Genomic DNA, 13,782 nt, shown 5'->3' with positions numbered 1-13,782 from the left:
TCCATCTCATGACCATGAGCCATGACCTGAGCCAAAATCAAGAGTTGGATGCTCCGCCGACTGAGCCACCCAGGTGCCCTGAGAATAGCCTCTTTCTACTACAAAAATATTCTTTGGGGCCCCTGGCTGGCTCAGTTGGTGGAGCACGTGACTTTTGATCTCGGGGTTGTGAGTTCAAGCCCCATGTTGGGTATAGAAATTACTTAAAAATAAAAACTTAAAAAAAAGAATATTCATTGACTATTCACCAAAATGTGAACTCTAGTTATCTCTGGGTGGCAAAATATAAGTGATTTTTACTTTTCAAGATTTTTAGTAGCTAATTTATAAATTTTAATTTCTATATATAACTTAAATTTTTTTTAATGTTTGTTTATTTTTGAGAGAGACAGAGACAGAGCACAAGTGGGGAAGGAGCAGAAAGACAGGGAGACACAGAATCCAAAACAGGCTCCAGGTTCTGAGCCGTCAGCACAGAACCCGACACGGGGTTCGAACCCATGAACCACAAGATCATGACCTGGGTCGAAGTCGGACACTTAACCAACTGATGCACCCAGGTGTCCCCCTATATCTAACCTTTTTTTTCCTTTTTTTTAAAAATGTTTGTTTATTTTTGAGAGAGAGAGACAGAGCATGAGCAGGGGAGGGGCAGAGAGAGAGAGGGAGACATAGAATCTGAAGCAGGCTCCAGGCTCCGAGCGGTCAGCACAGAGCCTGACATAGGGCTTGAACTCACAAACCATGAGATCACGACCTGAGCTGAAGTCGGATGCTTAACCAACTGAGTCACCCAGGTACCCCTATATATAACTTTTATATATATTCTTACTATATATATATGTATATATATAATATACATATATATATGTATACACACACACATATACATATATATGTAACTTCTACATTATGGAACAGAAGATATTTAAGTAGTATCTTCTTATTTGATCTAAGCAGGAGGGGAAAAAAAGAGCCTGCAAACTATTCTGTCCATTCCTTGCTTTTGTAAATAAAGCTTTATTGTAACACAGCCACACCCCTTTGTTTGTGTATTGTCCAGGGCTGCTTTGGCACTACAAAGGCAGAGTTGAGGAGTCACAAGAGATTTCATGGCCCACAAAGCCTAAAATATTGACTATTTAGCTCTTTAGAATGTGTTGACCCTGAGTTAGTCTGAAGCAAATTCTCAAGCCTGGCTTGCCCATTATGAAATACTTATTACAAATGGGCCACTGTCTATGCGATAGCTTGGACAAGTCGTTTAAAGAAAGAGACAGGCAGAGAAGGAAGGAAGGTTGGTTTATTTTTACTGAGTGTTTACTATGTACCAGGCACTCTTCTAAGTGGTTTACAAATATTAACTAATTGAGTTACCATGACAGCCCTGAAGTGGAAATTCTATTATTATTTCCATAGTATCAATGAGGTGTCAGTGTGCCTTGTCCAATGTCGTTTGTTGAATTTGACAGGAACAGACCCAGGAAATCCAAGCTCCAGGCCTTGTGCCCTTAACCAAGCAGCCCAACTCTGGAATTAAAAAGGAGCCCTACTGCATGACCTCTGAGACACCTCAGTCTTCTAAAATTTAGGATTTTATGTTGCGGCATTTCGTCTTGAAGAATATGCCAAGAATATGGTTTTCCTTAAGACACAAGTCACAAACTCCTGGCCCACCTATGATGTCTTGCCATAGCTATGTTTTTGGATGGCATAGTGCGTGCGAAACACTAGAATGAAAGTTTCTGTGAGTGCACGTGCCCCTCCTACCCCAGCGTAGATGGCTCCTTCCTATCCTAGTGCATCCAGCTGCCCCTCACCTTCACCTCTCCGCTCGGCCTAGGAAGGCACGTGAGACCCCCCAAGACTTCGGCAGAGGAAGGTCGGTTGATGAGTGTTTGCATTAGACGCTGTCATTGCGAGGGTGGCAGGAGCGCGAATATTTGTCTTGAAGTTTAGTCCTCTGGGCAAACTGGGGGTGGGGGTTATCTCAACGCTTTCAAGATACCTCCTGGAAAAATCTCAGAAATAATTGAGAGAAAAGGCTTTGTTGGATGCGGGCAGCACACTCTCAGATACACATTGATACCTGATATGCCATGAGACAAGTCATATAAACAAAAAGGCCACCACTTTGAAAGTTTAATGCACTCTCAAATTACACCCTCATCTTAGCCATTGTTTTCCTGAGACGACAGCAACACTCTGAGAACACCAACTAAGCCTTTCAGGACGGTTTTGCTAAGTTACTTTTGGAGCAATCATCACGGGCCACAAGAAACTCTGGTAAGGGCCCTATTTCAAGGGGAAAATGTGCATACACAAATTTGAGTAAAAATTCCAAGGATTCATAAACCATTGCTCCTCAAATACCCATTGATTCTAAGGCATCTATAAACCCTTGGTTAAGAACCCTTGCTTTAAAGCATTAAAACACACACACACACACACACACGCACACACGCACACACGCACAGACACTGTATTTCCTACTTATTTCAAGTACACAGAATAACCCAGGAGTCCGAAACATGTAATGCAGCAGATAAACTGTGCCACTAAATTTTCTAAAAAGCTCACATTTATGTGAACAAAACAGAAAAAGCCAACATTTAAATATATAGGTTATCACTTTGAAAGGAACAGATACTGAGGAGGAAGAGAGAATAAGATGATTGAAAATGGAGTGGTAAGACCTATTAAAATTCCTTTTTATTATTTTCCTATTTATTACTCTATCTCCGGGATGTTTTATAGCCTATATATATATATATATATATATATATATATATATATATGCATCACGGTTGGAAATGTGCCTCTCCCCTATAGATCGATGGGTTAAACATGCTTAGATGCCAAAGATAGGCTTGACTTCAGAACGAAGAAAACTAAATTACTTTCAAGACCCCCATTTATGTGTATGAGAATAGAAGTAGACGCAGGGCAGGGCAGGGGCCAATCCCACTGTCTCTCTGCCAAGGTCAGTTCAGCTTAGAACACTGTGATGGCCTCTGTCAGTCACACTTCAAAAAGGGCACAGAACAATTCTCATGTATCTATACAAAAGAGTGAAATGTAGTCTTGAGGACAATGTTCGTGAATACTGTGGAAAACACACACTATTCACTCATACATGCACAGACTGGAAAACAAGGACTAAAATTTTTGAGTGTTTTGGGGGTAGTGGGATAAAGGGCAACTTTCTTCCTTTCTCCCTTCCTTCCTTTTCTTCCTTCCTTTCTTTTGGAGTTATACATTGTCCAGGTTTTTTATAATGAATATTCATTTTCTTTGAAGTCAGAAAAAACTTATATTGGGAAAAGAAAAACAGCGATGCACTAGAATGGATCAATATAAGCATCCCCCTGATAAGGTCAGAATTTTGTCTTATGAGAAACACTGGAAGGACTGTGCAATTTTGATCATGGAAATACTGAAGGCTCTGGAGAATGAGATAAGTTTCACCAAATATACTAATGAACAGCTATGTAGGGGAGGGATGAAACTTTAGTCTGGGGGTACCTTCAGAGAGTTGTCCAAGGACCAATAGGTAGAAAAGTAAAGGGAGGTTCACTGAAGCTCACTTAGAGAAAGAAATACTTTCCCAAGATGAGAGTGTGCTAAAAAGCTTAACAGGGCTCCCTCTCTGTGGACGCACACTCCCAGATGATCATCTATAGAAACACACCCCCAGATGTTAGACAACCAGCGTGGAAACACATCTCCAGATGCCGAATGACCGACCATACATGCAAATACACAGCCAGGTACCAATGGCCATATAAGACAGACTCTGCCCATGCTGAATGTCCTTCCTGCCCACAACCCATCATAAGAAGCGACCATAAAGTTGGTTTTCCATCCTTAAAGACATTCCTTGGAGCTCTGAGATATGTCCTAAAATAATAAGCCACAAAGCCAAGAGCCTGTCTGTAGGGGCAGCAGTGTTTTATGAATATGAAGAATGCCTTGGATCCAACAGCACTGGTGACAATTAGCTTCAGAAGAGCCACATGGTAATGCTCAGCTGTTCCTTTCAAGCACTTGGTTTATGGCTTCACAGATGCAGGAGACGCGCATGACCCTCCCTTTAAAAAATGCTTTCAGTTGGGGCGCCTGGGTGGCTCAGTCGGTTAAGCGGCCGACTTTGGCTCAGGTCATGATCTCACAGTTCATGGGTTTGAGCCCCCACGTCAGGCTCTGTGCTGACTCTCAGAGCCTGGAGTCTGTTTTGGATTCTGTGTCTGCCTCTCCCTTTGCCCCTCCCCCGCTCATTCTCTGTCTTTCAAAAATAAATAAACGTTAAAAAAAAAGTTTAAAAAAATGCTTTCAATTAAGAAAGAAAGGGGAGAGTTTGAAGAAAGAAGAAAACACAAGATCAAAGAGGAGAAACAAGGGATGATAAAGTATGGAGAACGAGAAACATAGCAACAAATTAATACACATATAAAAGCTTGTAGGAAACAACCGATGGCAAACATTCAAAATAAATTTACAGTCTGGCCTTTGAGGTTTAGTCACTTGCCTAAATAGTCAGCTGCTTTTTTTAAATGCTTCAAAAACTGTCCTACAGGGGCACCTGGGTGGCTCAGTCGGTTAAGCGTCTGACTCGATTTCGGCTCAGGTCATGATCTCAAGGTTTGTAGGATTGAGCCCCACGTTAGGCTCTGCACTGACAGCAGGGAGCCTGTTCTCTCTCTCTCTCCGCCTGCTAAAATATGGAGGCACACACTCTCTCATTCTCTCAAAATAAATAAACGTTAAAAAAACTGTCCTGCAAAAGGTCTTACATGGTATAAATGGGTTGTTTAAATAGAAGGAAAAGAAAAACCAAAACACCTATATTTTATCATCAATTCCCCTAATTAGCTGTATGATGTGGAAGAAGTTACTTAATCTCTCCAAAACTCCACTTTTTCATATACAAAATGAGGATTATACTTACCCAGGCTGTTGTAAGAATTAAATATTTTCTTACATATAGGTACATATTCACAGGTGTTGAATACATCCTGGCTTTGGTATTATGGGTATTGTTAAAAATAGCTTATTGGCTCTAAAAAGGAATAGGTATGGATATTTTTCTGAGATCCTGTCTGAGATGAGATTTACATATACTAACTCTACTTAAGTCCATCAAATCTTTTTTTTTTTTTAAGTTTATGTACTTATTTTGAGAGAAAGAGAGAGGCAGAGGGAAAGATGAGAGAGAGAGTCCCAAGCAGGCCCCCATCGGCTGGCACAGAGCCCTGTGCAGGGCTTGAAGCCATGAACTGCAAGATCATGACCTGAACGGATATCAAGAGGCAGACACTTAATCGACTGAGCCACCCAGGCGCCCCAAGTCCATCAAATCTCTGACCTAGAGCTTCACTTGACACTTGTTCTGCAAAGGGCCAAACAGTAAAGATTTTAGGCTCTACAGATGTACAATCTCTATTGAAACTACTGAATTCTGCCTCAGTAGTGCAAAAGCAACTATAGGCAATATGTACATGAATGGGCATGACTGTGTCCCCATACAACCTGATTTATCAAAGCAGTCCAGACTTGGCTTGTGGGCAGTAATTTGTTGACCTCTGACCTGGATAGTATTCCCAAATTACAAATGAAGAAGCTATTGCTCAAAGCGCTCGCGCGCCTATTACCAGCAACCAATGCTCAGTCACTTAGCTCGTAAGCGGCAGACCTGGGGTTTGAGAACCATATGTCCCAGAGCTCATGTACTTTCCTCCACGCTGTGTTGTGTTAATTGGCATTATACCTTTTGTAGTCATTTAAATACAGGATTTATGGTTCAGAGAAGAAATTCCACTCACCTAAATACACAATTGCTGCAGAACAGAAACGGTGCCCAAAGAATTCAACTAGAACAGATCAAGATTCTACTAGGGCCCACGCTCACTGTAAACTTTGCAGTCTCAGAAGAGTTTGCTGGTATTATTTTAGTGAGACCTCGGTATTGCCAAAATCAAGTGAAGAGTTATTATATGCATGTCAAAAAATAATTTTAACTTGCATTTCCTTGAAAATACAAATAAATGTTTTCTTATTTGGGCCCCAATAACCCAGAGATTCGTCCCAAACATCCAGGGCATTGCCACAAAGAAAGGAACCGAATGATTGGTTCTTCGTGGGATAAGAAACAGGAATAAGAAAATATCCATTCTTGGGGCGTCTGGGTGGCTCAGTCCGTTAAGTATCCGACTCTTGACTTTGGCTCAGGGCATGATCTCACGGTTTGTAAGATCAAGCCCTGAGTCAGGCTCTGTGCTGACAGCATGAAACCTGCTTGGGATTCTCTCTCTCTCTCTCTCTCTCTCTCTCTCTCTCTCTCTCTCTCTCTCTCCCTCTCTGCCTCTCCCCTGCTTGTGCTCTCTGTCCCTCTCTTTCTCTCAAATTAAATAAATACACATTAAAAAAAAAAAGTATCCCACAGCACTACCAACAATAGCCATAGTATGGAAAGAGCCCAAATGTCCATCGATGGATGAATGGATAAAGAAGATGTGGTGTATATATATACAATGGAGTATTACTCGGCAATCAAAAAGAATGAAATCTTGCCATTTGCAACTACGTCGATGGAACTGGAGGGTATTAGGCTAAGCGAAATGAGTCAGTCAGAGAAAGACAAATATCATATGACTTCACTCATATGAGCACTTTAAGACATGGAACAGATGAACATAAGGGAAGGGAAGCAAAAATAATACCAAAACAGGGAGGGGGATAAACATAAGAGACTCTTCCTGGAGGGGTTGTGGGAGGGGGGATGGGCTAAATGCGTAAATGGATAAGGGGCATTAAGGAATCTACTCCTGAAATCATTGTTGCACTATATGTTAACCAACTTGGATTTAAATTAAAAAAATAAAATGAAAATGAAAAAAAAGTATCCATTCTTCCAATTATGTATGCTAACATTAATTTCCTTTAAAGATGGGCCACAGGCATTTACAAAATACCTAAGAGTAGTAGTTTTCCATTGGGTTGCAAGGAGAAGGAACGGAGAAAGAGACACTGACAGAAATAACTGGAAATATCTACCACAAATATACCATCCAGGCTTCACCTCCACCAGCTGAAGCTTCAAACCCCCCAGGAAGGGTCAGGAAATGACTTGGCCCTTGCACTTGGGAAGCAAAGTAAGGGGAAAAAACACTTAAGAAGTGATTCTAAGTATTTCACCTTCAGAAGCATTGGTTAATACTGAGATTCTCCCCTTGAACACGACTGACACTCCTAAGCTGGATAAATCTTTGTTGTGGGAGTTGTTGCCCTGTGCATTGCAGGACATGGGACAGCAGGCCTGGCCTCTACCCACTAGATGTCAGTAATATCCTACCCCCAATCATGACGATGGAAAATGTCTGCAGACACTGCCAACTGTTCCCTGGCGGGCAAAGTTGCCCGGGGCAGAACCTAACTCATCTGGCATTGGCTTTACCTTAACACTCAATCCAAAAAAATGGCAAAGAAAAGTCCACATAAGCTCTAGTTAGAGCACTTTTGTTCTGCTTTATTTAAGGACCATGGGCCCACTCACAGCTTCACCTTTTTACTCAAGTGTAGCCATTATGTTGGAGCTCTGAACTCCTTGCAAATCTTAAGTATGCACTAACATGCTTTCCTGATATTTTTTATAGTATCAAATATCACTTGTCACTCACTATAATAGGTTTTATGTCAATATTAATGCTCAATGGATCAACATTTTTTCCCTGATTTTTTTTCTTTTTCATCCTGTTTTTTATACATTTTAAATGATCTTGGAATTCATAATAACCATCTTTTGTTCATGTTTATTTATTTTTGAGAGAGAGAGAGAGAGAGAGAGAGACAGGGTGTGAGTAGAGGAGGGGCAGAGAGAGGGGGAGACATAGAATAGGAAGCACACTCCAGGCTCTGAGATGTCAGCACAGAGCCTGATGTGGGGCTCGAACCCAGGAACCGTGAGATCGTGACCTGAGCCGAAGTTAGATGCTTAACCGACTGAGCCACCCAGGTACCCCCATAATAATGGTCTTTTAAAACTTCTATCACCTCCAGCCTTCCCCAACTAAAATCAATTACCTGAAATACATAATAAAAAGTAACCAGTCCTCAGACAAAATGTCATTCTGGCATCATTTAAAATACTACCTAGGTCTAGACAAGAACAAGCATTGGCCAAGATGTAGAAAAATTGGAACTGTCATATATTGTTAGCAGGATGGCAAAATGGTGCAGCTACTTTGAAAATAGGTTGGCAGTTTCTTAAAAAGTTAAAACATCATTTATCACAAGACCCAGCAATTCTGCTCTTACGTATCTACCTAGGAAGAGGGAAAACAAATGATGACACAAAGACTTAGACTCAAAGAACAGCATTATTCATAATAGCCAAAAGGTGAACAGAACCCAAATGTGGTGCATCCATACAAGGGAATATTCTTCAGCAATAAAAAGGAACGAAGTCCTGACGCCTGTACACCATGGATGAACCTGGAAAACCCAATGCTGAGTGAAGGAAGCCAGACACAAAGGCCACACACTGTATGATACCATTTATCGGAAATGTCCAGAATAGGCAAATCTCTAGAGACAGAAATTATATTAGCCAGGGCTGGATATGCATGTGGGGGGTAAGGATGGGGAGTAGGTCCCAATATGTATTAAGCTTTTTAGGCTGATGAAAATGTTCTAAAATTAGAACACAGTGATGGTTGCACAATTTTGTAAATAAACTAAAAATTATTATACACTTTAAATGAGTTAATTTTATGATTTGTATTTTTTTTATTTTTAATATAATTTATTGTCAAATTGGCTTACATATAACACCCAGTGCTCATCCCAACAGGTGCCCTCCTCAATGCCCATCACCCACTTTCCCCTCTCCCCCACACCCCCATCAACCCTCAGTTTGTTCTCTGTGGTAGTTTCCCTCCCTCCCTCTCTGTAACTATTTTTCCCCCTTCCCTTCCCCCATGGACTTCTGTTAAGTTTCTCAGGATCCATATATGAGTGAAAACATATGGTATCTGTCCTTCTCTGACTGACTTATGTCACTCAGCATAATACCTTCCAGTTCCATCCACATTGCTGCAAATGGCAGGATTTCATTCTTTCTCATTGCCAACGAGTATTCCACTGTATACATAAACCACATCTTCTTTATCCATTCATCAGTTGATGGACATTTAGGCTCTTTCCATAATTTGGCTATTGTTGAGAGCGCTGCTATAAACATTGGGGTACACGTGCCCCTATGCATCAGCACTCCTGTATCCCTTGGATAAATTCCTAGCAGTGCTATTGCTGGGTCATAGGGTACTTCTATTTTTAATTTTTTGAGGAACTTCCACACTGTTTTCCAGAGCAGCTGCACCAGTTTGCATTCCCGCCAACAGTGTAAGAGGGTTCTCGTTTCTCCACACCTCGCCAGCTATGATTTATAATTTCTATCTCATTAAAGTTGTTAAAAATATTTATTGCTCAGGGCTAGATGAAACTTCTCCTGAATGAAAATGGAGGTTCACCTACCAGGCTATAAACACAGTCTGTAAGCTTCTACTGTCCTTCATTCATGAGGCCTAACTATAAGCCTCAACAATAAAAGATTTGCCCATGTCTCTACGTCACCTGCTATTCTAATATTCTCTGCATCCTGAAAAAAAATTGCTTTAAGTTTATTTATTTATTGACAGAGAACCCCAAGCAGGATCCACACTGGCAGGGCTAGAACTCACAAACTGCAAGATCATGACCTGAGCTGAAACCAAGAGTCAGACGCTTAACCGATGCCAGGCATCCCTCTGCATCCTCAAACTTAATGAGGCAGAGAAGATACCAAGTTTTACAGGTTCTGATTTCATTGTTGTAGTGACATTATAATGGAATCCCAGATCAATTTACTTATTCATATGTAAGTGTATCAATCAGCAGGCACTCCTCGTTTCAGTGGAGTAGGTGGTAGCTACTTTCTGGAGGATTCAGGAGCATTTGAAGTCCTCATACCCCCAGAGTTCCCCTTGCTGTTCTGTCCCCAACTCCCTTCTTTTTGGCTCAGGCGTTGATTCTAACAGTTCCTGTCAAATGTATACTAAACAAAGTGTTTTGATTAATGGATTTTGATCAAGCTGGAGGGAAGATTCCTGTGGCTTGCCACAGGACCATGTCTGTTATCAACATTGCTGAAGCCAGGGTCCTCATTCAATTTGTTACTCAAAACTAGGAGGAGCAGAGAATACATTAGCTAATAGACAGAAGATTAAAAAGTATCTTGATAAGTTGGAACGAAGTGCTGAAATAAACAAAATAAAATTAAAATTAGATATAAAAGTTCAATAAATCCATTTCACATGAACACAATGAAGGAGACCCAGATTCACACTCACTCACTTAAAAGAAGTCAGTGGGTTTTACATGCCAACAATTTCCATATAAATTGGATATATCATTTATTTATAAAAATAATATGATGGTCGTGAGCAGCAGTACTGGAAGCACAAAATTCAGATGACATTGGGAATAGTACACCCATTTCTGAGTGTAGCATTTTAAGAGGTATGTTACAGAGTAGCCATTCAACAGCCTTCAACAAATAATTGAGGCCTCAGTGTCAGACGCCACGCTGGGTACTGGGAATATAGGACAACACAAGGAAACAAAGTCTTGGTCCTTGTGAAGGCAGGTTTTGAGTCCGTCATTACCAGCATTCAAAGGAAGAGGGGAGAGCTAATGAGAGCAGATAAGGGTGGCCCTAGCCTTGGCGTTCCTTCAGAGGAAGGCGACCTCAGCGGGTAGGGATCTGGAAACAGTAAGGCATAGTTGAGAGACCTAGGGATGGGTAATTTAGACAAGAGAAGATTTTTTTGGGGTGTGGCTGAAGTGTCATTATGTGGATAAAGAACAACTCTTATATTTGTTATTTCAAAGAATTAGGACCAACAAGGAGAAATTCCAAGGAGGCAGACTTTCTTATGTTCTTTTTAAAGGTTCATTTTATTTATTTTGAGACAGAGGGCAAGCGGGGGAGGGGAGGAGAGAGAGGGGGAGAGCGGATCCCAAGCAGGCCATGCACTGGTAGCACAGAGCCCGACTTGGGGGCTGGAACTCAGGAACCATGGGATCATGACCTGAGCTGAAATCAAGAGTCAGATGCTTAACCGACTGAGCCCCCCGGGGCGCCCCAGGAGGCAGACTTTCTGTGGGGATATTTGTGAGAACTTCCCTGGACAACAGAGGAGGTGGCTTAATAAAGTAATCGGCCAACACAAAAAGCCTCCGAGCCCGTGACCTTTGTGTTCGACTAGATCAGGTGTCAGACCAGGCCCTGTAAGGGCCAAAGGGGAAACATTTTAGGCTTTTCAGTCTACATCGTCTGTTGCAACTATTCAGCTGCACCACTGTACCAAGAAAGAACCACAGCTAGTACAGAAATCAATGAACATGACGGTGTGCCAATAAAACTTCATTTATTGACCCTGAAATTTGAATTTAATATAATCTTCACGTGTCATGAAATATTATTCTTTCGATTTTTTTCTCTAACAAGTCTTAGCCTGTGGACTGTGAACATACAGGCAGTGGGCCAGATTTAGCCGACAGGATGTCGTTTCCCAGTGCCTGATGAGATGGAGTTTGCTTTGAGTTTTATGACTCTGAGCTTGAGGAAAACCTGAGAGACAAGGAGCGTCCTTTAAAATGTTTTTTTTTTAACATTTTATTTATTTTTGAGAGAGAGAGAGAGAGAGCGCGCGCACGTGCAAATGGGAGAGGGGCAGAGAGAGAGGGAGACACAGAATCCGAAGCAGGCTCCAGGCTCTGAGCTGTCAGCACAGAGCCCAACGCGGGGCTCGAACCATGAACTGTGAGATCATGACCTGAGCCAAAGTTGGGTGCTCAACCGAGTAAGCCACCCAGGTGCCCCAAGGAGTGTCCTTTTTTTTTTTTTTTTTTTTCAACGTTTATTTATTTTTGGGACAGAGAGAGACAGAGCATGAACGGGGGAGGGGCAGAGAGAGAGGGAGACACAGAATCGGAAACAGGCTCCAGGCTCTGAGCCATCAGCCCAGAGCCCGACGCGGGGCTCGAACTCACGGACCGCGAGATCGTGACCTGGCTGAAGTCGGACGCTTAACCGACTGCGCCACCCAGGCGCCCCGGAGTGTCCTTTTAAAGGTGTGGGGGGGTATTTTCTTTTGTTTAATTTTTAAGTAATCTCTACACCCAGTGTGGGACTCAAAACTCACAAGTCCGAGATCAAGAGTCGCATGCTCTACCTACAGAACCAGGCTGGCGCCCCAAGGCATGTCTTTTTGAACTCCTCTGCTCTTAGCCAATAATTCTAACTATGGCTCACATTAATTGAGGCCAAAGCATAGAGAATGTTTCACAGCAACAAAGTGACGAACTGGGATTTGAACACAGGCAGCCAGGCTCCAGAATCATTTTTCTGGATATCCTTTCGGTCCATCAACAAACCTAGAAGGCAGGCGTGCACCATGAAAGCTGAGACGGAGCTGTTAGGAACCCAGCCACACGCACAAGAGGGAAGCGCTGGGAGCAGAGCTCAGTCTGCCTCAGGAGCCCCGTACTAAACCCACCCCCCCGAGGCTGCAAGCTTCATGAGCTACTGCCCATAAATGGCTGGAGGACTTTAGATGGAACCAAACAAGCCAAGAAGTACAACAGGACGGCTGATCTGTACTTACTCTTGCATTTATTAAACTGCTCACTCTCCTGGTCTTTGGGTGGGTTTGCAAACAAGCAACCGTGTAGTAATTATTCTCAGAACTATTCCTACCACCCTGAGAAAATCAAGTCTAAAGGCCACGGCACAATGGCCACTGTGACTGAAAAGACCTGGAAAGCCACAAGATTGCAATCTTTGAAATCTCTTTCCTAGTTCTGTCAAATTGCAACTCTGTCAGAGGAATGAATGACAGGACCAGTTTGGGTCCTTGTGCTGTCTTTTCTCTAAGTGATCGGAGCAGGAACTCCCTTGCACGAAGGCTATCTTCTGCCTGCCAGGAGGCAGCAGGTAGGAGAAAGACGGGAGCTGGACGGACAAGGCAGGAGAGCTGAGGCCCGGCTCAGTATGGAAGCAGGACACTGATTTTTGGTCACCTCATCTATGAGGCCTTCCCTGATTTGCAGGCAGAGTTGGAGGTCTCTCCTCTGTGCCTCAGCAGTACCACACACACCTCTATCATACCACACATGCCTGTTTGAAATAGCTGACTTGCCCATCTGGCAAATGGACATTTCTAAAGGGCACGATTTGTTTTTGTCATGAGCTCGTCTGTAATGACTACAAAGCTGGGCAAGGTGTGGGCTCCCAATAAACAGGCAATAACAATAAACAATAAACTATCCTTGGTTTGCTTATCAGGACAGTGAGAGAACAGGAAGAGATGGTCATTAACGTCTCTTCTGGCCTTGAGATTTAGACAAAGACCACTGTTCTAATTCCCAAGTAGACTCTTATACAGGTGACTGCTCCTTAGTTTGCTGGGGGCAGTGGGGAAGGAGACAGAGTCTCAAAGGACAAATAAATTTACAAGACTAGATCCCTCTTCCCACAGAACAGACATTCTCTTCTCAAGCTGGCATCCAGAAAGCTCCATTTTCAAACAGGGAAGCTCTCATTGCTCCCCTGTTTGTAACCTTCCAGATGATTCCCCATCCTGCCTAGAGCAAAAGCCACAATCCTCCCTGTGACCTACAGACACCGTACCATCTGGCCTTTTGCCCAACCACCTCTCTGACCTCTATCTGTGGCTTACTGCC

Source organism: Lynx canadensis, chromosome X (assembly GCF_007474595.2).
Source record: "Lynx canadensis isolate LIC74 chromosome X, mLynCan4.pri.v2, whole genome shotgun sequence".
In the NCBI taxonomy this organism is placed as follows: Eukaryota; Metazoa; Chordata; class Mammalia; order Carnivora; family Felidae; genus Lynx; species Lynx canadensis.
Note: the sequence above shows the minus strand (reverse complement) of the source record.